The sequence below is a fragment of the Fundulus heteroclitus genome, chromosome 3 (assembly GCF_011125445.2).
Source record: "Fundulus heteroclitus isolate FHET01 chromosome 3, MU-UCD_Fhet_4.1, whole genome shotgun sequence".
In the NCBI taxonomy this organism is placed as follows: Eukaryota; Metazoa; Chordata; class Actinopteri; order Cyprinodontiformes; family Fundulidae; genus Fundulus; species Fundulus heteroclitus.
This window is the reverse complement of record NC_046363.1, coordinates 39,384,338-39,408,978: the sequence shown is the minus strand read 5'-3', so window position 1 is coordinate 39,408,978 and position 24,641 is coordinate 39,384,338. Positions and strand designations below refer to the sequence as shown.

The 24,641-nt window shown below is 39.5% G+C and overlaps 1 protein-coding gene across 10 annotated transcripts in view; it reads right to left on the bottom strand.

The window, feature by feature from the left end:
• Positions 1-24,641, bottom strand: part of cspg5a (chondroitin sulfate proteoglycan 5a) — an 81,696-nt gene that overhangs the window by 53,278 nt on the left and 3,777 nt on the right. The window lies entirely within an intron of this gene.

Genomic DNA, 24,641 nt, shown 5'->3' with positions numbered 1-24,641 from the left:
GGGCTGCTCAAAAACCCCAAAATTTTGTTATTTTCCAATCAGGTTCAAAGTTACCTGTTTTTATTATCAGTGGTGTTTTCAATGAAGTCACGGAAAGCTATGAGGTGTAAGAAGCTATTTACAAATGAATCTGCATTGTTTAGATCTAAACATGCATGCAGTTCTCTCAGGCTGCAAGTAGGCGGGAGTGAGAGAGCAGGAATTATACCAGATAACAGGAAGGCTGCATGGATTACAGCAAAGTTGAGCTTTGTTTTGCACTTCTGAGCTTTGAGCCCCTGTTCGCTATGTGGAAACTGCTAATATAAGATGCCAAACACAGTATATATTGTGAACAGCATAATCATGTTGAGTTTATTTTTTAAAAGAACATGTTTTACAGAAACTGCTCTATTTCACAGTAGCATGACATTATGTCTGGTCATAATGTAAGCAATTAATTAATCTTTCTTCTTATAGTTCATAAAGTGAAATCAGAATTAGGAAAAATAAGTATTGGCAGATCTAAGCTTTACAAAAATCAAAGCTCAGAAATTTGCCTCAAAATTAATCTTTATAATTAAGCTACACAAATGCAACCCTCATACCTTTGGACCCTAACTCTTGTCTAATAATAACTTTTATGGTTGTTCTCCTCTTTGAGAACTCAGTCAGATTTTCCCAGTAACCAAAAAAAGAGACAATTTTTGTCTCTTTTTTTGTAAATTTTTCTACACCGGGCATGTATACACTGTCTTTCTGGAGAATCTGAAAGATTATTAACGGAAATCTATTTCTTGTGAATGTCTGGTATGATTTCAAGACTCAATCAAGTATGTGTACGGCTGCTCTGTTCCAGTTTAATCAATACCAGAGTCATGGATGCCCGAAGTACATTCCTGCAGTTCATGAGCGGCGAATTAAAACCTTAACAGGCTGCCAGCTGTTGACAGAACCAAACACAGACACAAGCATGAACACGCTCATACCTAAAGTCAGTTTACAGTAAACAATTAATATAACATGCGTCTCTTTTGACCTTTTGGAACAAAACCAGAGAAACCTGACATGAGCAAAGCTAAGAACACGCAAACCGCAGAGCAAGATGAAGATCAGAAGCTCACCGAACATATTTCTGTTCAGTCATCTGTCATTTATAAAGCCGATCCTCAAACCACCAGCGAATGTTCAAACATCGTTGTATTCAGTAATGAACTTGGTAACAAATCGTGAAAAAAAATAAATAACATGTTTTCATCTGATCTGATTCTGGAAGCTAAATCTGAAATCTAAAAATTAAAAACAAAGCAATTCATAAAAAGAACTTTAAATAAAAATAAAAACTGTATATATCGGTAAAATGGTTTAAAATTAGAGAAAATTGTTCACGGTTGTTTGGTTGTAATTTTTTTAATTTCATTTATTCCTTATTAAATTAAAACCCTGATAAAAAAAAGTGTATATATCGGTAAAATGGTTTAAAATTAAAGAAAATTGTTCACGGTTGTTTGATTTTATTTTTTTCTTATTTCATTCAATCCTCATTTTAAAACACCTCCAGTCAAGCATCACCAGGGCTTTACTGCCTCATTGTTACTTCATGCTTTAAACTCTTGCGCATTAGAAAACCAACAGCGTGAGCTCAAGGCGTCTGGGGGATGAAACAAATTAAAATGACTCGATTGGCTGTATCCTCCAGTCGATTACTTCATCCGAAGGCGAACTGGTGGAACCCGTGCAAAAAGCAGCTTTAAGGTCGCTCCCTTTTCTGGATTAAAGGAATAATTCACTAATGTACTTGAACGGCGTGTATCTGGGATTAGGGATTACTGGTTTGAAGATGGGCTGGATTTCGGGGTTCACTGCAGGGGTGGGGGGTGCAGATCTCAGACAAAACAATGTCTGGACAGATGTAAGGAAGCTGTAGCCTGAATAAGTAACAATGAGACTAAAGAGGCTGAAAATCAACAGACGTGGCTGTAACAACTCTCTTTAAGTATGTGACACCAGAAGTGACTGGAGAGTCATCTCTCAGACATACAAGCTAGCTCTGTCATTCCTTTCACAAAAATACAGAATTTTAAAACGTGTGCTGAAGAAAAGAATGGAAATTCGGCATTGCATGCTCACAAAGTGGGATTTGCCTGATTGTCAGCGAGACCCAGGTTCCAGCTGGCAGGAGCAGTGGATGAATCAGTTGGATTTTACCTCCAAGGTATACCAAAGATGAAGAAGAAAACTACAAAGATCAGGAGAGGATTGTTCTTTGTGTGTTATGGCGGGTTCACCCGTACTCGATTAGCTTAAGGTTTCACTTTGAGAGCTCCCTAGCCATGAGACAAGGCTGACAAAGACATTGACTGGTAACAAGTTTAAAACATTCTGGTATGAATTTTGTTTTCCATCAGATTGAATTCCATGCATGTTCACCTCCAAAGATGCGGTATCCTGCTCGTATAATTTAAACAAGGGATGGCCAACCTTTGCGAAGTGGAGAGATACTTAATTAGTACGAAGGGCTACCTATACTGAGCTTTGAACTAGAAGAGTAGGAGCTCACCTTAACTTTATGTAATACAAACACGTTTTTGATGCATTTATCATTCTAAATCTATGTAAATACGAGAGCAACTAAATAAAATGACATTTTAGATGCAGTGCACTGAAGGGCTGTGCTGGTTTTATAACAGGGTTAAGGGCGTGGCATGTGGTCCCTGGGGGCTACTTGGTGCCTGTGGGCATCATGTTGGTGAAACCTGATTTAAACTATGCCAGGGCAGCAGTGACACATGCAGTATCAGCAAAATCCAACACAGTAAATGAGAAGGGATGGGGTCACTTTCTTTCTGTAAACACTTGAACCTCCGTAATCCCCGCGCTATATTCAACTCTTTTGACTCGGCGGTCTTAAAACTCCCAAGTGGACTTTTTTATTTTCTATCACGTTTCACTTTGTTTTAGTATCACTTTGAAAAACACAGAAAATGTGTATTGTTAGTACTCAATCTACTTTCTGTTAACACTGGATATCTATTATCCAGGGTTCTTGTGAAAGCCTTTTTCCATACATTTTTGTAACAAAACAAAAACAATTTTTTTTTGTTTATCAGAGGTTGTTCTGGTTGTTCTCAGAGGTGGCGGCGGGTCAAGCAGCAGTTCTGCAGTTGCCGTGACCCAGTTGTCACCGAACAACGGGATTGTACATCGTGGACAAGCACAGACCGTCGCCCAGCCCATCACAGGACTGACGCGTGGAAAAATAAGGTGCATGTTGCCTGAGTGACCAATCTGAAGGAGTGTGGGCTAATCCTCTGTATTCTCCAGGCAAGATACTGATATTAAGTTAATCTCTCGCAGTAGCTATCTTACAAGGCAACTTAACCTCGGCTCAGCAAAATCAGATTAGTCAGAGCGATGAAGAGAAATAAAGCACTGGGAGATTGTGATCGAAAGATTTTGTTGCACTTTCATTTCGCTTCTTTTTGTCCTCCATGGTTTGGCTAAGTTGGCAAAACCTCTAAAGAAAATGCTTAAAAAATAATGAAATAGATAAAGACACAGCATTCCCATTTAATAGCCTCAAAAACGTATATGGGTTTGGAAATTGTTCTAAAGTGACACATAAGTTTTCTAGAGATGTTTAAGATGGACTGCAGAGTATTTTCCTTTTTTTCTGAATGATTTGTCCACATATTAGCAGCAATGACCTACTAAGACAGGTAAGAAAAAACTAACGGCCTCCGGTGAGATGGCTTAAAGCACACACCTGTAGCTTGCCGGCTTCAAATTTATTCTTTTTCATGCTGAGCTAATTGGCTTCTTGTGCTCTGAGGTTAAAAACCCTGTGAACATCAGCCACAATTTGGACGTTGAGTCCAGCTGTAGTCTCAAATATCTTTGCCTAAATTCAGTACATATTTAGCTTCAGCAGCCCAGGCTCTCCATCTTACTTGTTTAAAAACGCTGGGGCTCCTTGGCTCAGTGGCCAAAAAGCAGTTCTTGCACAGGCACAATCTTAATTTTGTGTACATAATTATGTGTGCCAGTGCTAGTCAAATGGTGGATTTATGCAAACATAAACATCTACACACCTGACTCTATATATTAATTATTAATTACCGCTGTGATTAATTAATCACAGCAAATAGGAAGCTTGCAAAAAACAGCTGTTGGTGTTGTACACTGAGGGACTTAAACTGATTTTTAACTTGGGCTTGGATCATAATTTTAATATGTTTTTATCAAAAATAAGGGAAAACAAAATATTCCTCCAGTTGCATAACTATCGACTTGGCCCTGACAGGCTGAGTATGATTTAGGCAACAACAAAGGCTGGAACAAAAACAAAAAAAAAACTATAAAAAAGATTTCGGCAATAACAGATGTAACTTTACTCTTGGAGGTTATGTTAATAGGTTCATTTGTATCTGCAATGAAATATTGTAATGTTTAATATTAATAAATGTTATGATTAGTCGGTCTACAAGATATACAATCCAACAAATGCAAACAAGGAAAAATTGCTACGTTCCTGTTTTAGATGGACAAAAAAAAAAGAAATCATACTAGAGGTCAGGGTTTCTATCCCATCGTGATCTCCTGCTGTGAGTTGTAAATGCGCTGCTGCTCCCATAAGGAGCTTTGCTTGATAACCTCCTCTTAATGGCATATGTGTGGATGTCTTTGCTGACTGGAAGTTTGGTCTTTAGAATATGCCCGACTATGTGGGGCCGCTCTGTCGGACAGCTGACTGAGTACAACCTTCAGTGAGGCTAGAAATGCGTGATGTGATGGATTACTTTGGGGCAGATTAATATACGTAGAGGGGAGGAAAACTAGCGGAGCTTTCTGAGGCTTGTTAACTGCAGTGTAGTTTCCCTTGTTTTGTGCCAGTCACAATAGTTTATATGAATTCGCTGGTAAGAAATAATCAATTATTAGCATAGGAAGTGGCAGGATGGCCGGGTTTAAAGTGATGTCTAAATTTCACTCATAAAAAGATAAAGAAACAACAAATAAGCTTATAGTTAGAATGGCTTATGTTACCCTGAGCTACCTCTATTGTTATGCTGCTATAGGCTTAGGCTGCTGGAGGACATCAGGGCCTATTTTTTCTCACTACTGATTTCTACTGTTCTCCAGTTTTGCATTGCATTAAATTGAATTGACTTTTGTCATTTCAGCTTTTAACTTTTTGCTCTCTCTCTTTTATCTTCATAGTAGGTACACCTGGTCTGGCGTTCTGTTAACTGTGACATCATCCAGAGAAGACAGCTCACCCGCTACTACCATCTAATGTAGAACAGATTACTAGATCAATGTGTGCTTCTGTGCTTTTTTGTCTCTCATGTTGTGTCTCTGCTCTGTCTTCTGTAACCCCCAGTCGGTCGAGGCAGATGACCGTTCATACTGAGCCCGGTTCTGCCGGAGGTTTTTCCTTCCCGCTAATGGGTGGTTTTTCTTCCCACTGTCGCTTCATGCTTGCTCAGTATGAGGGATTGCTGCAAAGCCATGGACAATGCAGACGACTCTCCCTGTAGCTCTACGTTTCTCCAGGAGTGAATGCTGCTTGTCGGGACTTTGAAGCAATCAACTGGTTTCCTTATGTAGGAAATTTTTGACCAATCTGTATAATATGATTGAACTTGACTTTGTAAAGTGCCTTGAGATGACATGTTTCATGAATTGGCGCTATATAAATAAAATTTAATTGAACTGAACGTTACAATAAAAAAACTTGTGTTTATTTATTAAAATACATTTTTACGATACTGAAACTGCAATAAAAAAGGCTAATTGATCGATTGCTGAATAGCAGTAAACTTTCTGTATGGGGATGTCACAATCACCAGAGAGTAAAACTAATTAACAATACCATGTGGGATAATGAGGTGAACGTTTGTTGTATGTGTTAACTTCATTCAGGTCTACATTTCAAGGTTTTTAACGGAGCTGTAAATTATGTCCTTGATTTCAGAGTCAGTGAAGCACAACAGTGATGTGATCTCTGGCAGAGGTAATTGTCAAAACTCTCCCTGCAGCCTCTAGGAGAAATTGCTCAATCCAGGGAGCTTTTAGGACGCCGTGCAACAATAACACTGAGGTATCCCAGCTTGAAAAGGATGTGTGCATGGGCTATTTTTTGACTTTGGGATAGACATTTTCCTTAAGGGGAAAATACATCTTTTTAGAGTATAAGATGAGACTTTTAAGGACAAGATTTGTCAGTTTGCAACTATTTCTTCTTGATCCGTTACAATAAATATGAGAAGTCAAAAAACAGAGTTTATTCAAAATATTTGGGGTCATCCTGAGGCTAATCCATCCAGCAGTCTCCCAATCTACAGCTGTTTAACGCATCAAGTGAACAGCCAGCAGATAAAACACAAAAACAACTCTTCCTCTTAACGCTAACATGCATACAGAAAACATTTGCTTTCAGTAACTGTGTTGACTTTCAGTCACAATATTGATTCTGCTCAGGGGGTGAGGATGGAAGCCTAAAAAAGTAGTTTTGATGCGCACCTAAATATTAAGGCTACCCAAAATGGATAGTTGGAAGTAGGGCTGGGCAATATATTAAGATTTTAAAAATATTGCGATTAAAAAAAAATAGATATAAGAAGAAACTATATAATATATCGAGATGGTCTATGTTACGTTACAATTATACTTTTATGTATTCCAGTAGGTTATTTTTCAGCCGTTTCTCATATTTATCTACAGCTGTTTTTGCCTTTGAGACATTTTTATCATTACTTTATGAAAAGCAAAACATATCGAGATAAATATCATAAATCGGCATCCAGCCAAAAAATATCAAAATATTATTTTTGGCCCAGCCCAAGATGAATGTGCCGATTACACTTGGCTTTTATGGAAAGTCATTTTAATTAGATTTTCACTTATTTTCGGATGTTGATGTCATTGTTAATTTACACTGACGCTTATGCATGTATTTTATTTTTAGTACTTTACTGTATTTTACAGTATTTAATTCTCCTTTTACGTACAGCACTTTGGTCAGTGCCCTGCAAAAACGGAACTAGAAATAAGTAAAATGTTCCTTAAAATTTGTGTATTTGTCCTTGATTTGAGCAAGTAAATAAGATGATTTGCCAATGGAATAAGATTTTTGCACCTAAAATAGGAACAATTCCTCTCCTTCACCTTCATTTCAAGTGCAGGATATCTAATTATCTTATTTTTGGGGTAGAAATACTAATTCCATTGGCAGATAATCGTACTTACCTACTCAAATCAAGGATAAATACACTAATTTTAAGGGCATTTTACTTATTTTTAGATCTGTTTTTGCAGTGTGCTCGCTGTTTTTAGCGGTGCTCCGTAAATAAGGTGGGCTCGGATAATGCCGTGGCCTTGATCCCCAAACCCAGCTGCCAATTTTCCTTCTGCTGCTTATTCTGCAGCTGGAACCAGTCTGATGAGAGCAAAACAAGCAGAGACTGTAAGCTAGTCTAGGAAGGTCTGCCATACATTAGAGAGGGATCACAGAGGGTGATGGGAAGAGGTGGAGCTGACAGACGAGGAGAAGAAGCAGAACATAATGACACAGAGACAGCAAAGAATAGAGACAGTAACATAAAGAGATGGAGTGGGTGACATTTGCTATGATTGATGGGAAAAGAGACTGACTGGAGAAGACAGAAAGAAGAGGAGTCTTTCATGGCCCTCTGATAAACTCTCTGACTTTAACTCTCACCGTGACAGTCTGTCAGTCGCCAGGAATGAATCATTCCCTGGAGATCTTTTATCTACTCTTCTGCTGTTGCTGAAAGAAGACACGTTCCCTCAGTGTGATTGGATTACGGCGTTGTTCCAGTTCAAAGGGAACTGCACTTGTTGCTAAAAGATGCTGGACACACACAAGCCATTTCTCATCATCTCTGGATCCCATTTGCACACAAAAGCAAGCCTAATCTAGAGAGTTAGTATACAGCGGACAACAGATGGGACAAAGGTTTTATATTATACCACCAAACTACTCTTCAATGTAAGTTTGACTCAAGTTCAGGATTTGTTTTGTATTTTATTTGCAGTTATGTGTGATTCAGGGTTTACTTTGAGTCAATTTGAAGAACACTGATGTCATCTGATTACTGGTCTACAACTGTGCAGCTCATCTTGTGGTTTTTTTGCTATTTTTTTTTTTTTTAGGTCTGAAAAATTAAGGTTGATGATGCATTTCATTAACCAATTTTGTTATTGTTACTATCATTACTATTATCACTTCTGAAGAAAACGTGGAGTACAGGACGGGAAAAGGACCAGCAGCGGAAAATTAATTGCCGAAAAACTATACAACCACAAGCCAGGAGGGATGGCTTTGATTCCATATTCCCTACCCATCTGGACTGATTGCACAAGAATCCTCTACATGTTGTTTAATCTCCTCTGTGCTTTCAACTCACTCAAACCTGTTTACAATGCACAGGCGATCAGAGCTCAGGTATTTATTTTTTTATTTTTTTGAGCACATAGTGGTGTCATTCTGCCAGAATCCTTACAGTGCATCACTGAACTGAGCTCCAATTAATTGGAGCTGTCTCCCTTTCAACACCTCGTTAGCTTAATTGGATTAACGACGAGAAACCTTTTGACGGGCAGCAGATTTTAGACCTGCATGGTGACTCTCTTAGAACTGCAGAAAGTATTTGCTGCAGCACATGGGTGCTTTAGCTTTCAGATCTTATGGAGAATGAAAATTAAAGTGTAAAATATGCTACTTAGACTTACTTATTATTGTAAAAAGTTGTAGCTGCTGTTGTCAAGAACACCTAAACTGAGACCAAGTCCAAGACCAAGACTAGAACCAAGACCTTACCACTTTTTTAGTGCTTTTCAGAGCTTTGTGGTAATCATTATACCAGACATGTTGCTGCAAACATTTAAAGGAAATCAGCCTCTGGCAGCTTAATAACAAGATTACCTAAAACAATAGTTCAGACTAAATATTGCCACTGATGCACTTTGGTTTTTCAGTTGGGTTAACTGTCAATGCATTTATGTCGACATACATTTGTATTAAGCGGACCCTCAACTAAATGCAACTGCAACAAATACAACTAACTGGTTATAGATTAAACAGAAAACCAGACCAATCTGAAGAGTGCACACATCCAGCTACCATTAAGTGGCTGAGCCTTAGCTGCAGGCAGATTGAGTGGAGGTGAGAGGTTAAGGTAGAGAAATTAACTTAGCTTTATTTTTCTTGTATAGCCAGAAAACTATTTAGATTTTTGCAATGGAAACATTTTTTACGTTCTTGTTCTCATCTTTAAATCCTTAGCAGGTTAGGGCACAGATGGCAACATTGAAGTTTTCAAATAAAAAACTTTATTGGCATCATTTGAACGCAGTCAGGAGTTTTGCACTATGTTGCAATAAAAAAAAAAAAAATTGGCGGTTGTGGTCTTTACTGATCTTTATCAAAAGCCCCATGTCCACCATGTCCAAGACTGAGACAAGAGGGAGTGACAAGATCAAAACTTTGAAGATGTGGTCTCAGGACCGCTTATGCGTAACAAAACACTCGACACAAAAGATGTCCATAAAAATATGCTTGATAAAAATACATTTTTCATGCAACTGTGCCTAAATTGCCTCATCATCAAGTTATGTAAATGAATGGGATGTGCAGCAAACCCTCCACCTCAAACGACTGGACCGTGGCGTAACTACCAGCATAGCTCTACTTTCTCTCCATGATTCAAAATGGCAAATCAAGTTTACGGCTGCTTGTAGGCATGTTGCTGGTACCAAACAGGGCTTGTGTGAGTGTTTCAGAATCAGCTCATCTTGCTGGGATTTTCACCCACAGCCATCTCTCGGGTTTGCGGCGAATGCTCCGCAAACAAAAGATCCAGCGAACCTCTTATCAGATATTAGTACCTTTCTTGTGCTTCTGCTGGAGAAACGAGCGGCTGAGACGAGACAACAGGACACAGAGACCCAAAGAACAGTTTGAACACAAACCCTTACCCACACCACCAGATCTGAGGGTCTTTGGCCCAATTGAAGTCAGGGAACTGACAAAGTAGACCTGTGTTGACAGGATTCAGAATTTCAGACTTCAGACTCTGGCTGAGTTTATGGCAGATGGGACTCAGGATCCAAAAAGACAAAAAAGAGACTAAATAAAAGATTCTTTGTTTGTTAGCCTCCCACCTCAGTGTGTTACATAAGAAGATTCTTCGCTCTGTTAGCGTGTGTCTATCTGCCAACATAACCCGGCGGTGATTGTTGTGGCTTCCAGCTCCTTTGGTGAAGGTCCTGGATCATGATGATATGAAAAGTTCAGCTTCACCTAATTTTGCTGTTTTAATTTTAATGACTGGGCGGGCGGGGGTCAAAGTGGCCGTTTGGGGGTAATGGCGTCTCAGGGCCAAGGGCTGGCGTACCGCCGACCCCGCCGGGCTTTTTGTTTAAGCTAAATCACTTTGGAAAGGGAGTCCACTCACCCTCCCTCAGACCTGAGGCGCTCTGATTGGTTATGACAAACTGTAAAGAGGACGATTATTGGTGGTGACAGCTAGGGACCTCCGGCCAGCTTGGTGACCCAGACTGTGGGGAGGGGGGGGAAAGGTCAGCCAGTAGACGACAAACAAACAAACGATCAAAGGCTCACACAGAAACAATATGGCAGTTCTGTGGAAGCGGGTCAGGCTGGGATGTACCGGAGCCTTTTTGTGCGTGAATGCTTGTGGCAAACCCATCATTTACATGTTTTACACTAAAACTGTTGAGTATTACAGAGTCAAATAGTGAAATAATAAAACATTGTGACACAATCAAATAATTTTTTTTTTTGGTTTGTTTAAAGATGAAAGTGAAAGCAGAAGTTGAGTTTGCGGGGTGTTTTCTTAAGTAGTTTATTTTATGTAAATAAAAACAAAGTGAGACTAGTTTGTCAGCTATGGTGTACACAAATTTGTGCATCACTTTGTAGGTTTGGGAATGATAATTAAAAGTTTAATTTATTTCCATATATTTTATGTACAGAGCCCCATCAAAAAAAGATAACAGCACTCCTGGTAGAATAAATGCATATTTTATTACTATGTTATAAACTAACCCTAATAAGACTGCTGCAGCTCTCTAACAGCAAGATAACCCGTCGCCACATTTCTAGTTAGTTTAAACATTGTAATTATTGCTCTGGATGTGAGTAGGCATTTTTTGTGAACTCTATGATCTGAGTGGCATGTTCTCTTGTCTTTCCTATTTTAAGAAGTGTTCAAAAGAAGTGAGCCTCTATGTCACATCATATTAAACCACTTTTTTTTGCTTACCTTTTTTTTTTTCTTTACTAAATAAATGTGCTCAGATCGAAACATGGATTCTTCTTAGGGTGTGCTATTGCAAAAAATGTGAATATATTAGAATTTAAGGAATGTTGATAAAACTGAAGGCCAATTGGTGCTATATAAATAACAATTAATTGGATTCAATTCAATTTAGACTGGTTGAAAAAAATAGAATGAATAAAAAGCCTGTGCCAGGTGAGTTAAACATAAAAAATAAAGAGGTACTGATGAGGAATTTTTTCGAAGCCTGAGCAGCCAGTTCTGTTTATGGCCTATTCTATTTTCCTATGTGTGTAAATAAACAGTTGAATGTAATGTTGCCCAAAAAATAAAATAAAATAAAATTACTGAAGACTCCTCGAGTCCCTTTGAATCATGATTTTGTTCTATGCCTCAAATGAATGCATCAAAGCGTGTCGCCCCAAGTGTTATCTGATCTGTAATAAACCAAAAACAAAATGCATTACATTCTAAAGGGCTGTTTATTGATGCAGGACGACCAAAGTAAAAGGTTTTAGCATTTGATTCGCCGATTACCGTCAAAGCTGATGAAAGAAAGAAATTGTTGATTTTCATCACTTGTCGTATTACAGATGCAATTCATGTAAAGTTGTTTCTAATTAGCATTTTTATGGTAATGGCGATTTCTCCACCAGAATTGAGTGATTTCTGTTTTCAAGAGGATATTTATGCCTCACCCCCCCCCCCCCCCCCCCCCCCCCAACATCATTTAACACTACATGCACGTCAGAATGCTTTCAAGTTATTCTAGTTAAAGAAAACCTTTGTTTATCCTGAACATGTGGATATTAAATTTAAAGCCCTTAAATTTATAGCCCTGTTATATTATGCTGTGTCCCATTTATAATTAGGCAGCATCTAATCTATTCCCTCAGTGACGAGGTTGACTGCAATAAACAACACAACCCGATGACAACGTATTTCTACTAATTTCAAGCTTTAAATCAGTGGTCAAGCACCACTTTATCTAATAGAGATTATACAGTATTTAATTTATGATCTTTTTAAGGGAATACAAACCATTTTATCGCTGCAGCTAACACGGCCAATATGGCATGGAATCAGGATATGTAGCCACTAAATGACGTGCAGTTCTTTCATTATTGTGGCAGAGTGCGTTTGGGCTTCTTGCTCACACGAAGAGATGTTTCTACTGATGGTTGGAAAACATTCAAACTGAGCTGACCATAGGACAAAAAAAAAGAGAGGATGGGATATAAGATGAAACCAGCCTCTGGAACTTAGTTTGGAGGATTTAGCTTCAAATACCTAAACATCAAGTGAACCACAGAAGCACGCTCATCTTCTTTCCCCATTTCCGCTTTTACTCAGCCTAATGAAAAGCTCCTGAAGCTTCTTTATCTTTCCTTCCTCAACGCTGCTCATTAACGTCGACATAAAGCAGAGATGTGCAGGTCTGCGTTTGGCAGCGAGTCTCTAACACGTTTCTGTCCTTCTCGCACTGATTTCCCTCCCTCTCTCTCTCTCTCTCTCTCTCTCTCTCTCTCTCTCTCTCTCTCTCTCTCTGCCACCTCATCTCTCCTCTTTCCTCTTCATTATTTTTTTTTGAAGATTCATCCTCTTTTCTCTTTCCCCGCGTTTCCCTTTTCCTTCGGCTCCGGTTTTTCCGGCGCTTCAGCATCTGCCTTTTGTTCTCCATCTGTGACATAAGAGCTTTCAGTTCTGACTCCACAGGTGGTGGGATGGAGCGAGGATGTGTCGCCATAGAAACGATGCTGCCCCTGCTGGTGCTGAAGCGGCTCCGCGAACTCAAAGCGATCTACAGGCGACGCTCGAGCCGAGCGCCGAATAGCGTCGTGTCCATCTTTGAAGAATCATGGTTTGCGTGAGGTGGGGAAAATAGGATATTATCTGTGTTTGGATCTCTCTGTGTGCAGGAAAGATGGCATTTTGTCTGCCTGTGTTTACGTAACTCTGTAAGTTTAAATGTCAATCAACATAACAACGGTGTTTTATGTGATCTGGCACAACAGCTCTCTGCTGCATCGAGAAAACGTTTTTTTCTAAATGAAACCTTCAAAAGAGGATGTTAAAAAGAACCTCTGTCTGGATATGATTAAATGCGATCCAATTGTTCAATCGTGGAGAACAAAGGACCATAACACCTCTTTTCCAGAAGTATACAGTAAATAACTGAAAGGGAGGCTTTCAAAAATGCACAAAAGTGAACAGCAATGTATATTCATAGTTACATGAACTAAGGTTTATTTTTTTGCACATTGTAAAATTAAATAGTTGAGTATGCTAGACGATAAAAGAATAGACCTTAATATGTTGCAGCAAAGTGTTTTTGTTAAAAGCAGGAACATTTAAATCTTGTATGTACAGAAGTCCCAACTTAGTGGTGCTTTGTGCTATGAAGAGGTTTTCCTCTTTATGATCATGGATATTTATGTTATTTCTCATTTAATCAGCATCAGTATCTTCTTGTCTGCATGAACCGGCTCTGAAGTAAAACAGTGGATGCATTTCCAGTTGTATTCCTGCCCTTCCTAATAAAGTCATACATTTAAACAGAAGCTGTGTCGTGTTAAACACACATTATATACAGACAACCCCAGTAACATTTGGCCAAGTGTTCCCTAGCAGGTTGGACCTAAATCACACACTCTTTGTAGCACGCTTCTGTATAATTCTCTCTGGTTATATGATCCCTCCTCTTGTCAGAACTGGTAAATCTCTTTTAAACTTGTTAGTTTGTTTCCATGGATCTGGCTTTGATCAAAGCTCTTACACTTTCAACAGGGTTGAGGTTGGGACGTTAGAGGTAACTCCAGATGCTTAATCATCATAGACTGCTTATTCATTCAAAAGCAGTCATGAAATATATTTACAATTTTCATGCCAAAACATGTCAGAGTTTCAGACTTTGTTCCAAACTGTGACCCAAGGGCTGGGCGATATGGTTTAAAAATAAAAATGTCCGATTTTATCATGCCAAATCTGATTAATCAATTTTTTTTCCCTTTTTGTGTCTACTACGGATAACAAGTCCAGTTGCTTTGTTTTTTACTTTTTCTTGGAAAGTCACATAAAGAAATTACTTTAAAAACTTGCTTTTTTTTCCCAGCATTTCATCTGGGAGTTGACCTGAATTCAAAGTGCAAATAAATAAATAACTGAATACAAGCTGTGAAACATGCCTGTAAAACAAGATGGCGGCCCTCCCACTGTAAACAGTGGAAATATAAAAAGGTTTGCTGCTAGTGGTTTTACACAATGAGCTAACAACAGGCTCCACTCCATTTGTGCAACTTCAAACTAACTTAAAAAACCTAAATTAATTACTTAAAGTGCCTCTAATGGTAAAAATAAGTTTCCTCTGTCCAATATTCTGACAATATATTTTCCTAAACCTATGTTCAGCATCGCGGCTTATTCTCTTCATTGTAGCCCAATAAGTGCATTGGCAGAATAAAAGGCAGATTTTCCAAAACTTTAATCTTAAAAAATTGTAAATTCAAATTAATCGATTTATCAGTCATCCCTACCTAAAACAAAGAGAAAATGATTGGTATGATCAGAAAGCTCAAAGAAAGTCGAGCATAACCTAGGTCCGGGTTTTACAACAACATTGACTGAGAGGGTGTCGACTGAGAAATAAGCTTCAAAATCTGCACCTTTAACCTCGTCTGAAATATGCAGCAGATGACATGCAAAGCCCAAATGCCTTCTGGAGAAACGTTTTACGGTCAGCGAAGAGAAAGACTGACACATTTGGCCACAATAACAAGTAGCAGCATCATGCCGTTGGGCCGTTGTGCTGCCGGTGGGACGGCTGCATCGCACAAAGCCGATGAAGAGCGCCTCAAACTTCTTCAACTCGTCAAATGCTCAAGGTGAAGCTTTTGGATTGTGTTATGTTCACACAATAATCCCAATCACACAAGTAAAAGGAGGCTAACATTACGCTTGGGGAACGGCACCTTCTGTCTCAAATCTATTAAAAATTAAAGGACTTTGCATAGAAAATTGAAGCATACCAGGAAACCAACCAATTAAAATGAAGAGCCCTGATAGGAAGAGTGCTCAAGTATCATAAATATCCTAGATGCTGATTTTTTGCAAGTAAAGGAACGTGGTTAAGGTGCAGTTTAGTAAGGCTCATTTAGCTAAATATTAGTGGGAGTCTATGTATATATCCAGTCATATTCTGTAAATTATTAAATATTATCAAAAAAGTACATTTGTTTCATTAACCAAATCAACTTATATAAACACTTTAAATAGATTATTTACTTACAGTTTACATAATTCTGTTACTTATACTGAAAACACAATATTTAAGACTAGAATACTACATCAAACTGATAAAAAAATACATTTTTAAAACAGAAATGTGGGCTTAATGAAAAGTATGTTTAATATTTGCCTAAAGGTCGCTCATTTTCAACTTTACCTTTAATGTGACAAATGAGCCTCTTTGGAATCCATATTCTAATTTACTGAGCATGACAGTATTACCCTTTATAAATACTTCTGACTGTGTATTGATAGGAGAAAATCCACCAAAAACAACAACTTATGTCTCAGTTCCTGTTTTGTAACGTTGTTAAAGTTGCGTGGAGCTGCTTATAACAACTTGACCACAAAAGGTCAAACTAATAAAAAGAGCCTATTAAATATGACGCTGATGCCCATGATGAGTGAATTATTTCTCATCTGTAAACTGTGACTGGACAATCACTATAAGGCGTCTGATTGAACTGTGAGTTAATAGGTTCATTTTGTTAGGAGATAATTACATTAAAAGAAACAGAACTGATGGGATATTTTGCAGTAAAACCTCTCCTCCCTTTTCCGGTTATTCCATCAAGCTTTTTTTTTTTTTTAATAATATAACTGAACAATTATCTTCGGACATCTGTAAAATATCTATCTACATTACATTAGAAAAAGCTTTGCTGTGTCATCCACATCTGCATAGTGTTAATAGCGATAATTCACCTTTAAATACACACGCATGAGCAGTCATTTAATTGTATTTGCTAATTAACATATGCACATAATGAGACCCATCGGACCTCAGAGTAGAAGAAGCGGTTTCTATGCTGTTGTCTCTCAACGCGGGAAAAACTCTGCATTCAAAAGAACCAAACATACCCATCTGCCTAATTATGTGTCTACCTGTTAAATTTGGTTTGTTGCCGTGACAGGTGTGTGTGTGTGTGTGTGTTTATGTGTGTGTGTGTTCATGGAGGAGTGTGATGAGTGAGCTGAATGCTAATGTGACAGTCTGCAGCGGAGGAGAAAGCGGGCACAGCCAGACGAGAAGAAGGAAGCACGAGCACGAGCATGAACTCAATGACTGGCTTCAACAAGGACACGCTGACACACAGGCGGTGCGGCATCTTACAAATGAAATAAGGCGAGGGAAAGGCGGCCCGCGCACACAGAGACGCACGTGCAGCGGATCATTTATATCAGAAATATTTGCATCCTGCAGGTTTATCATATGCCCTCACTTCCCGTGTCACACGTTAAATTACCATTCAAGGGCATCAAGAGTTTGAGAACGTTGCCAAGTCAGCATTGCTAAAAAAAAATAAAAAGCACACCCACAATGTTTCATCTTTTAGACGGAAGAGCAGAGCCGTCGAGCTGCTCGGGAAACTCTGCGAAGGATGTTTCGTCACCTTTTTAAAGCCATAATGAAAGAAAAAAAAAATTCTGGAGGATAGGGCTGAACAATTAATCGCATTTTCAATATAATCGCGATTTAAAAAAAACGCAATTTCCAAATCGCAGAGTCTGCAATTTTTGGCTATGTAACAATTAGGGAATCAGACTCGTCCATTAGGTGTTATTAAAATGTTTAAAGTGGATTTGCCTCCACATGGAAGGGAAGACAGTTGCAGCAGTGAGATAATCTAATTTTATTACTTGTTTTAGAGTTTATATAATCATACATAGCATTAAGTTCTGGTCAATCAGTTTAATACATAGACTTGCTTGTTGGTTGCACTTTATGTTCAACAAGGATCGATGTCCAAATCAACTAAAAGCTGTTCTCTTGAATAATATTCTGATTAATAGAAACATTAAAAGTTCTTGTTTTGAATAGTCCTCGTTTACAAACGTCTTTATTTAGAAGCCATTTTTGTTGCTTGTGGTTAACGCAGAGAAAAGTCAAAATTGCAATTTTGGTTGAAATATATCGTAGGCAGAACGCAAACATTTCTGCTCTGAGTTTAGATGCTGCAGGTCTTTTAGCAACTAATCTGCACAGCGAGGAAACAAAATGATTTGTTGTTTGTATATGTTTAAAAAGACATGATAAATTAAACTGGGGAAAAAAATCGCATTAAATCGCAATATTAAGAAAAAAAAATCGCAATTAGATTATTTGCCAAAATCGTTCAGCCCTACTGGAGGACCAGCATCAGCGTCGACCAGCGCAAACAAAAGTTACACCCGAGAGTCAAAGCAGGAAAACAACACCAACACCACCTACATGCTGCAGGAGATATACTGGAGCAGAGACACAATGTTCAGAAAGTGGCAGACACAAATGAGTTTTAGAGGAAATTAGACTTTCTAAACTCCAGCATTCATCAATTATGAGGCTCTGTTTTCGAGGTTTCATCAGCAGGATCCAGGGATCCACGTATTTTAACCCGTAAAACTGACTGATCAGATCATTATTTGGGATTGAAAAGAAAGCATGATGCGTTGTTGTGCAACAACCTCGCCCATTAGCATATAAAGGATTACATGAGCAGCCGTCAATGAACATCAGCAGCTTGAATCACTGCGGAAATGCCAGATGTGGGCGGTAATTCGTAGAGGCATGAGAATGAAAAAAAAAAAGAGAGGTGTAGGTGGATTCTGTTAATTCTGCAGCGTTTATCAAGGTCTCAGGGCTTTGAGTGGATCTCCTGTAGAAAATGATGAAGGGCACTGAGGGGGAGGCACTCCGGGTTAAAATAAGGGAGGCATGGGAGGAAAGGTTTCGAGAAAATGTGCATTACAGCTCTGGTGCGGCTCTGGGAGGTTTTCTCAGCGAGACGAAGCTCGGCTCAGGCACAGAGTGTGCAGAGGGTGGCCAATTTCCACCGAGTCATTAGATCTCCAGACTTCATGAGGTCCTCAGATTAACTCAAGAACATTGCAAACAGAGCTTCGTGTAACACGGTGGCCATGCCAAGCCTTACATCTCTAAGGTCAATTTAAAAGCATTGGATGCAGTGGTGTAAAGCATGCCACTACTGGCGTTTAGCGCAGTAGACGTGGGTTTTCTGTAAGTGACGAATCGTGCCTTTCTGCCTGGCAAGCCGGCGGACGAGTCTGGATTTGGTGTAAAGTTTAAAGTTTGGTCTAAAGGGGATTGTGGCGTAGGAGCTGTTATACAGGAGTTGAGCCAGACCCATTTGTTCCAGGGAAATTAACTCTTAATCCCGACCGTAGCTCGGGGGCAGAGGTGAGTAGAGAAGCCGAAATTGGTAGTGCTTCAATAATTTTACTCAAGCAGAAGTTACAATCATCCAAGCAAGGTATTGGTAAAAAGGGTAATTGAGTGCTAGATTGTGGTATTTTAGAGAATAGAATAAAAAATAAAGCAAAGATAAATAACATAATTGTTTTTCGCACTCTATCGAGTTCTACTGTTCTTCAATTATGCATTGCTTGTTATCATTTCTGCTTATAACTTTTTATTCATTCTCTCTTTTTTCTTCATAGTAGGTACACCTGGTCTGGCGTTCTGTTAACTGTGACATCATCCAGAGAAGACGGCTCACCCGCTACTACCATCTAATGTAGGACAGATTACTGGATCAATGTGTGCTTCTGTGCTTTTTTTGTCTCTCTTGTGTCTCTGCTCTGTCTTCTGTAACCCCAGTCGGTCGAGGCAGATGACCGTTCATACTGTGCCTGGTTCTGCTCGAGGTTTTTCCTTCCCGCTAATGGGGAGTTTTTCTTTCCACTGTCGCTTCATGCTTGCTCAGAATGAGGGATTGCAGCAAAGCCATGTACAATGCAGACGACTCTCCCTGTAGCTCTACGCTTCTCCAGGAGTGAATGCTGCTTGTCGGGACTTTGAAGCAATCAACTGGTTTCCTTATATAGGAAATTTTTGACCAATCTGTATAATCTGATTGAATTTGACTTTGTAAAGTGCCTTGAGATGACATGTTTCATGAATTGGCGCTATATAAATAAAATTTAATTGAATTGAATTGAATTACAAAACAACTAATTTAGTTAAAAGACATTTACAAATAAGTAAATAAATCACAACATATTTATAGCAATATTTGTGATAAGTGGTGGCCCAGAGGTTAGAGGAGTGCACTTGCACTCTGAGAAGGTCACAAGTGCCCGGTTCGATCCCTGCAGACCGCCACTATGGGTCCCTGAGCAAGACCCTTACCCCCCAGATCGCTCCCCGGGCGTCACTCAGTGTAAGCAACCCACTCCTCCCTGAGGGATGGGTCAAACGCTGAGACAAAATTTCCCCTCTGTGGGACAACAAGGGAAAGCCTTAAATATATGTTTGAACAGTCCAGAGTATTCCCAGTGTTTTTTTTATTAAATATTCAAATGGCCTGCAAATGACACAGCAGCAGATAGAAAATAACATCAGATCGTTTGTGAACAAACAAGTCTAAAATAAACCGTGCAGGTGTGCCTTTCTATTACATTTTTGGTTAAAACAAATTTTCTTTTTATTCAGTGAAGCAACTAGAAGTGATAAAGTAGCCAGAAATTGGACTCAAGTAAGGGTAGCATTACTTCGAAATACTATTACTGAAGTAAAAGCGAAACAAATTGTGCAGTAAAACTTATTCCCACTCAAGGAAATGTATCTAATTCCTGCCTACCTCTGCTCAATGCAGAGTGTCGTTGTGGAGCAAGTTGTGGGTTTGAGTCTAACATTCTCCTGCCGCATGCTGATGTGCCCCTGGGCAAGGGACAATTTTATGCAATAAGCCAAAACAAAATGGAGCATAATTGGGAAGTGGAAGGAAAAAGGATGGCAAACTAACTTTGCTTTAGATTTCTCTACAACTTTCCTCTCCTGCTGCTTGGTCAGATCTCTGAGGCTGAGTGGAAGCTACACACAGGTGGACCCTTTTTAATGAACAGGTGACTAGAATGATATTTTATCATAGTTAAGGGTCCGAAATACAAATAGATAATAATTCTCCACCCACTTCACAGGTATGGTCAATTTAATGTTGGTCTGTCGCACAAAATCCAAATAAAATACCCTGAGCATGACAAAATGTATAAACAGCTGTAATAAAAAGGAGGAGGCGAGGGTGCAAATGCTACATGAGTTCAGTTCATGCACTGAATCGTAAAGTTTCATGCTGAGAATTGAACATTAACAATATGAAGTAGTTTGAAATGTTGGGTGACAAACTATAACTGTGACTTCATTAAATGTTAACTTTGTCTGGCAGTCAGAAACGTGTGGGTTTGATTCGAGCGTGCTACCCAACCATGTGTTGAAGTGCCCCTGGGCAAAGCATTTAACACCAAGTTGCCGACCGATCTCTATGAATGGGTGCACATTTGTGAGAGGAGCTGGGGGAGTGTGGCTGCAGCGTAAAACAATATAAGCAACATGTAAGTTCTGTCAATTTACCATTTGGGAACAAAACAGAAGAATTTTTCTCCTTTACGCATTTATTTGGTTTTTGTTTCTCTTGTAACACTTGGAAGTTTCAAACCATCACACTGATTTGGATATCAGCTGCAGGTAACAGAGGAGTGAATCCAAAATATATGTTTTTAAATGAAGATTAAGATAGAAAAAAAATATTCAAACCAGCTTAGCTCTGTGGGAAAAACTAATTGCCAGTCATGTTAACTCATTAATTAACTTTCATAACCCGCTTCTTTTTCAAATACACTTCACTAGCCGCACCGTCAGACATCGCTGAGAACGAAGCTGACAGCATGAAGTAAGATAAAAGATCTCAAGAGGCAACAGTCAAGGGAAAAAGTCATTGACATCTATCAGTCTGGAAGCTTTTTTCTTCTTTGGGTCTTCAGCCAACCACAGTTAGGGAGAAGGGTGCATCTGCAGGCTGTAAGTTCAAACATTTAGGCGCTTCGGACTCACAAAAACTGATTCATTCATCAGCTGGACCTGATCTGGAGGCCAGCTGCTCCATTTTATTCTGCTTCACCCTTTTTTTCTTACTTTCAGCGGTACACATAGCTTTGGAAATTGTGGTCATGTTTGTAATTTAGGTGAGGTTGAGTTGTTGTCTAGTAGCTAGAGCGAAGCGCTTGCATCCTGAAGAGGCTGCAAGGGTTCGAATCCCACAGACTGCCCCTCTCTGAGTCCCTGAGCAAGACACTGGAATGCTCCCTGCACAGCAGTAGCCCACTGCTCCCTAAAAGATGAATTAAATACAAAAGACAAATTCTATTACGGTGTATGTTGCAAAAAAATAAGAAGATTATTGTTAATGTTATCAGTACTACTGATCTGTTTTAACAATTATTTGGTAATAGTATTACCAAATAATTGTTAAAACAGATCTTCTGTACTGAAATTGATACAGAAAAAAAAACTAACTAAATTGTCTGGATTTAATCAGTGTAATCGTGCAGGGTGACATGGACATCCAATCCAATCTGCTTTACTTCGGTTACACTTTCCTTTAACTAAGATACACCTTCCCTTGTTGCAGATGTACCTACACTGAGTGAGAGAAATTATCTATAAAATGAAGACAAGACAAAATAGTGATCAACTTTCCCAATCAAAACTACTGTAAAAGGGAATCGTAAACCTATCCTGCGATGATGTAGCATGACTAAACATCACAAACACGCTCAAACGCCCTCAAAAGTTAGCACACAGCTTCAGTCGCTTCAGCTAGGAACCACTAATCAGGCCCGAAATCTGGGTGTAGTGATGGACTCAGACCTGAACCTCCAAAAGCATCTAAAGACAGTTACAAGGTCAGCTTTCTATCACCTGAAGAACATTTCTAGGATTAAAGGACTGATGTCTCAGCAGGATCTAGAAAAACTAATCCATGCGTTTATTTTTAGTCGAATTGATTACTGCAACGGTGTTTTCCCAGGTCTGCCTAAAAAGTGGATCAGACAGCTGCAGCTGATCCAGAACGCTGCTGCCCGCATCCTCACTAAGACCAAGAAAGTAGAGCACATCACCCCAGTTCTAAAGTCCTTACACTGGCTCCCTGTATCTCAGAGAATAGACTTTAAAATACTTCTGCTAGTCTATAAATCCCTAAATGGCTTAGCACCTAAATACATCACAGACTTGTTATCAGTGTATCAACCCTCCAGACCACTCAGGTCTTCTGGCTCCAGCCTACTCTGCAGAACCAGAACCAGAACCAGAACCAGAACCAAACACAGAGAAGCAGCATTTAGTTCCTATGCTCCACTTATCTGGAACAAACTTCCAGAAAATTGTAAAGGTGCGGAAAGCCTGAGTTCCTTTAAAATTTTAAATCAAGATCAAAAACACATTTGTTTAGGATTGCCTTCAACTGTTCTAGTTAACTGAATCACCACTTTTTTGTTCTTTTTTCTATCTACATTTTATTCCTACTTGCTTTTATTCTGTTTTAATTTGCTATATTTTAATCATGTAAAGCACTTTGCATTGTCTTTGTACTGAATTGTGCTATATAAATAAATTTGCCTTGCCTTGCCTTATGTGTCTGAATTAAGGCAAATCTGCTTCACAGAGTGGCACAAAACAGATGAAATCTGCAAGGAGGCAAATACTTTTCCCCCTGAACTCTAGAAAACACGATGCTCCGTCTGAAGCGACGTCACTCTCGTCGTTTCTGAAAGATCCGGAACACAGTAGGAGCAAACGAAATAAAAAGCTAAAAAAAAAAAAGAGACAACAGAATCTATAAATTCATCAGGATGTAAACGACGACCAAACACACAAACCGTTAGCGCCATGCAGCGCTAACACACGCACGCTCCCGCCCAGTTAGACGAAAGATGCCCGCACGCGCCAAACTCCAAACATTCTCAGCTTAATTAAATTCTTCGCTCAAACGCGTCGTGGCGGCGATGCTGAGCGGCTGGCCATGGGATGTGCAGGGTTTCCATGGAGACCCAAAGGAAGAAGCCAAGACGACGAGCGCGTCGCTATTCTTCATCAGTGAGCATAAGGAGTCATTTTTAGGGCTGATGTCATTTTCTTTTCTTTTTTATCTTTTATGATAAAAAAAAAAGAGCCAGACTGGGTTAGTGGACACATGGAGGGAGGATTTGGCTTAAAGATTAACCAGATATGTGTGTCAGCGGGACAGAGGAGAAACCACAGAGAGGAGAGGAGGAGGAGGAGGAGGAGGAGGAGGCGGAGAGGAGAGTGCATCCACGAGTTTTTGTCCAAAAACAAGCAGCACACATCCTTGGTCCAGCCTTCACCCATCCACCTTAGCTGCTCATGGGGGATGGGGAGGAGGTGGAGGTGGAGGAGGGCGGCTGCATGTCATCGGCACTAAACATGCTGAGGGAGGAGGATTACAAATGGCCACAAGAAGAGCGGGAAAAAATGGATCGAGGGAACAAACAAGCAGATGCTGATTGTCCATTGTCAGTTCAGGACGGTTGGATTTTTGTGCTTCGCAGATGTGGGGCAAGCTGCCGCCTCCGCCGGTGAAGCGAGATGTGTTGATGGGTATGAAGGGGGGTGGAGGCAGGGGTTAGCCCAAGGTGGCTGTCTGCACCAAATCTGCCAGCTTCTCTTTGCTGTACCCTACATGCACCTGAGCTGGAAGATGACAAGTGACAAAAACACACGACTGGGAGAAGAGTTTCTGCTCAAACTCACGTCGAGATGCTGCCGGTGAATTTTATTACATTCATATGCTGCACCGTCCCTGAAGCGGTTATCTCCATCTCATTGACCCGGATTTTAACCAGCCATGCACAGCAGCGTCTGCCTTTCTGTCAATTTCTTCCATTAACGCAGTATTTCAGAAGCTTCCTGCCATGTTTACTCATGGACCCAAGAAGGGAAATTTCAATACACCTGTACCTTCAGGCAGACTAGTGAAGTGGTATTTGTAAAAGTGCTGGTTTGTAGAATCAGTTTTGCGACCATAACAGATTTGAGCTAACAGAAACGTTATCTGGGCTGCTGATGAAGCCAAATCTTGATCATCTCTGGCTAAAGATACCAAAATATAATCAAAATTTAGAGTTTAAAAGGTCATCACTTTCAAATAATTGAACATTTTAGGTCTGATTTTAACCATTTGCAGACTATTGTCATTAATTGCCTCTCTCACAGCCTCCAATATAAATGCAGCCTAAGTGTATCATGTATCCCAC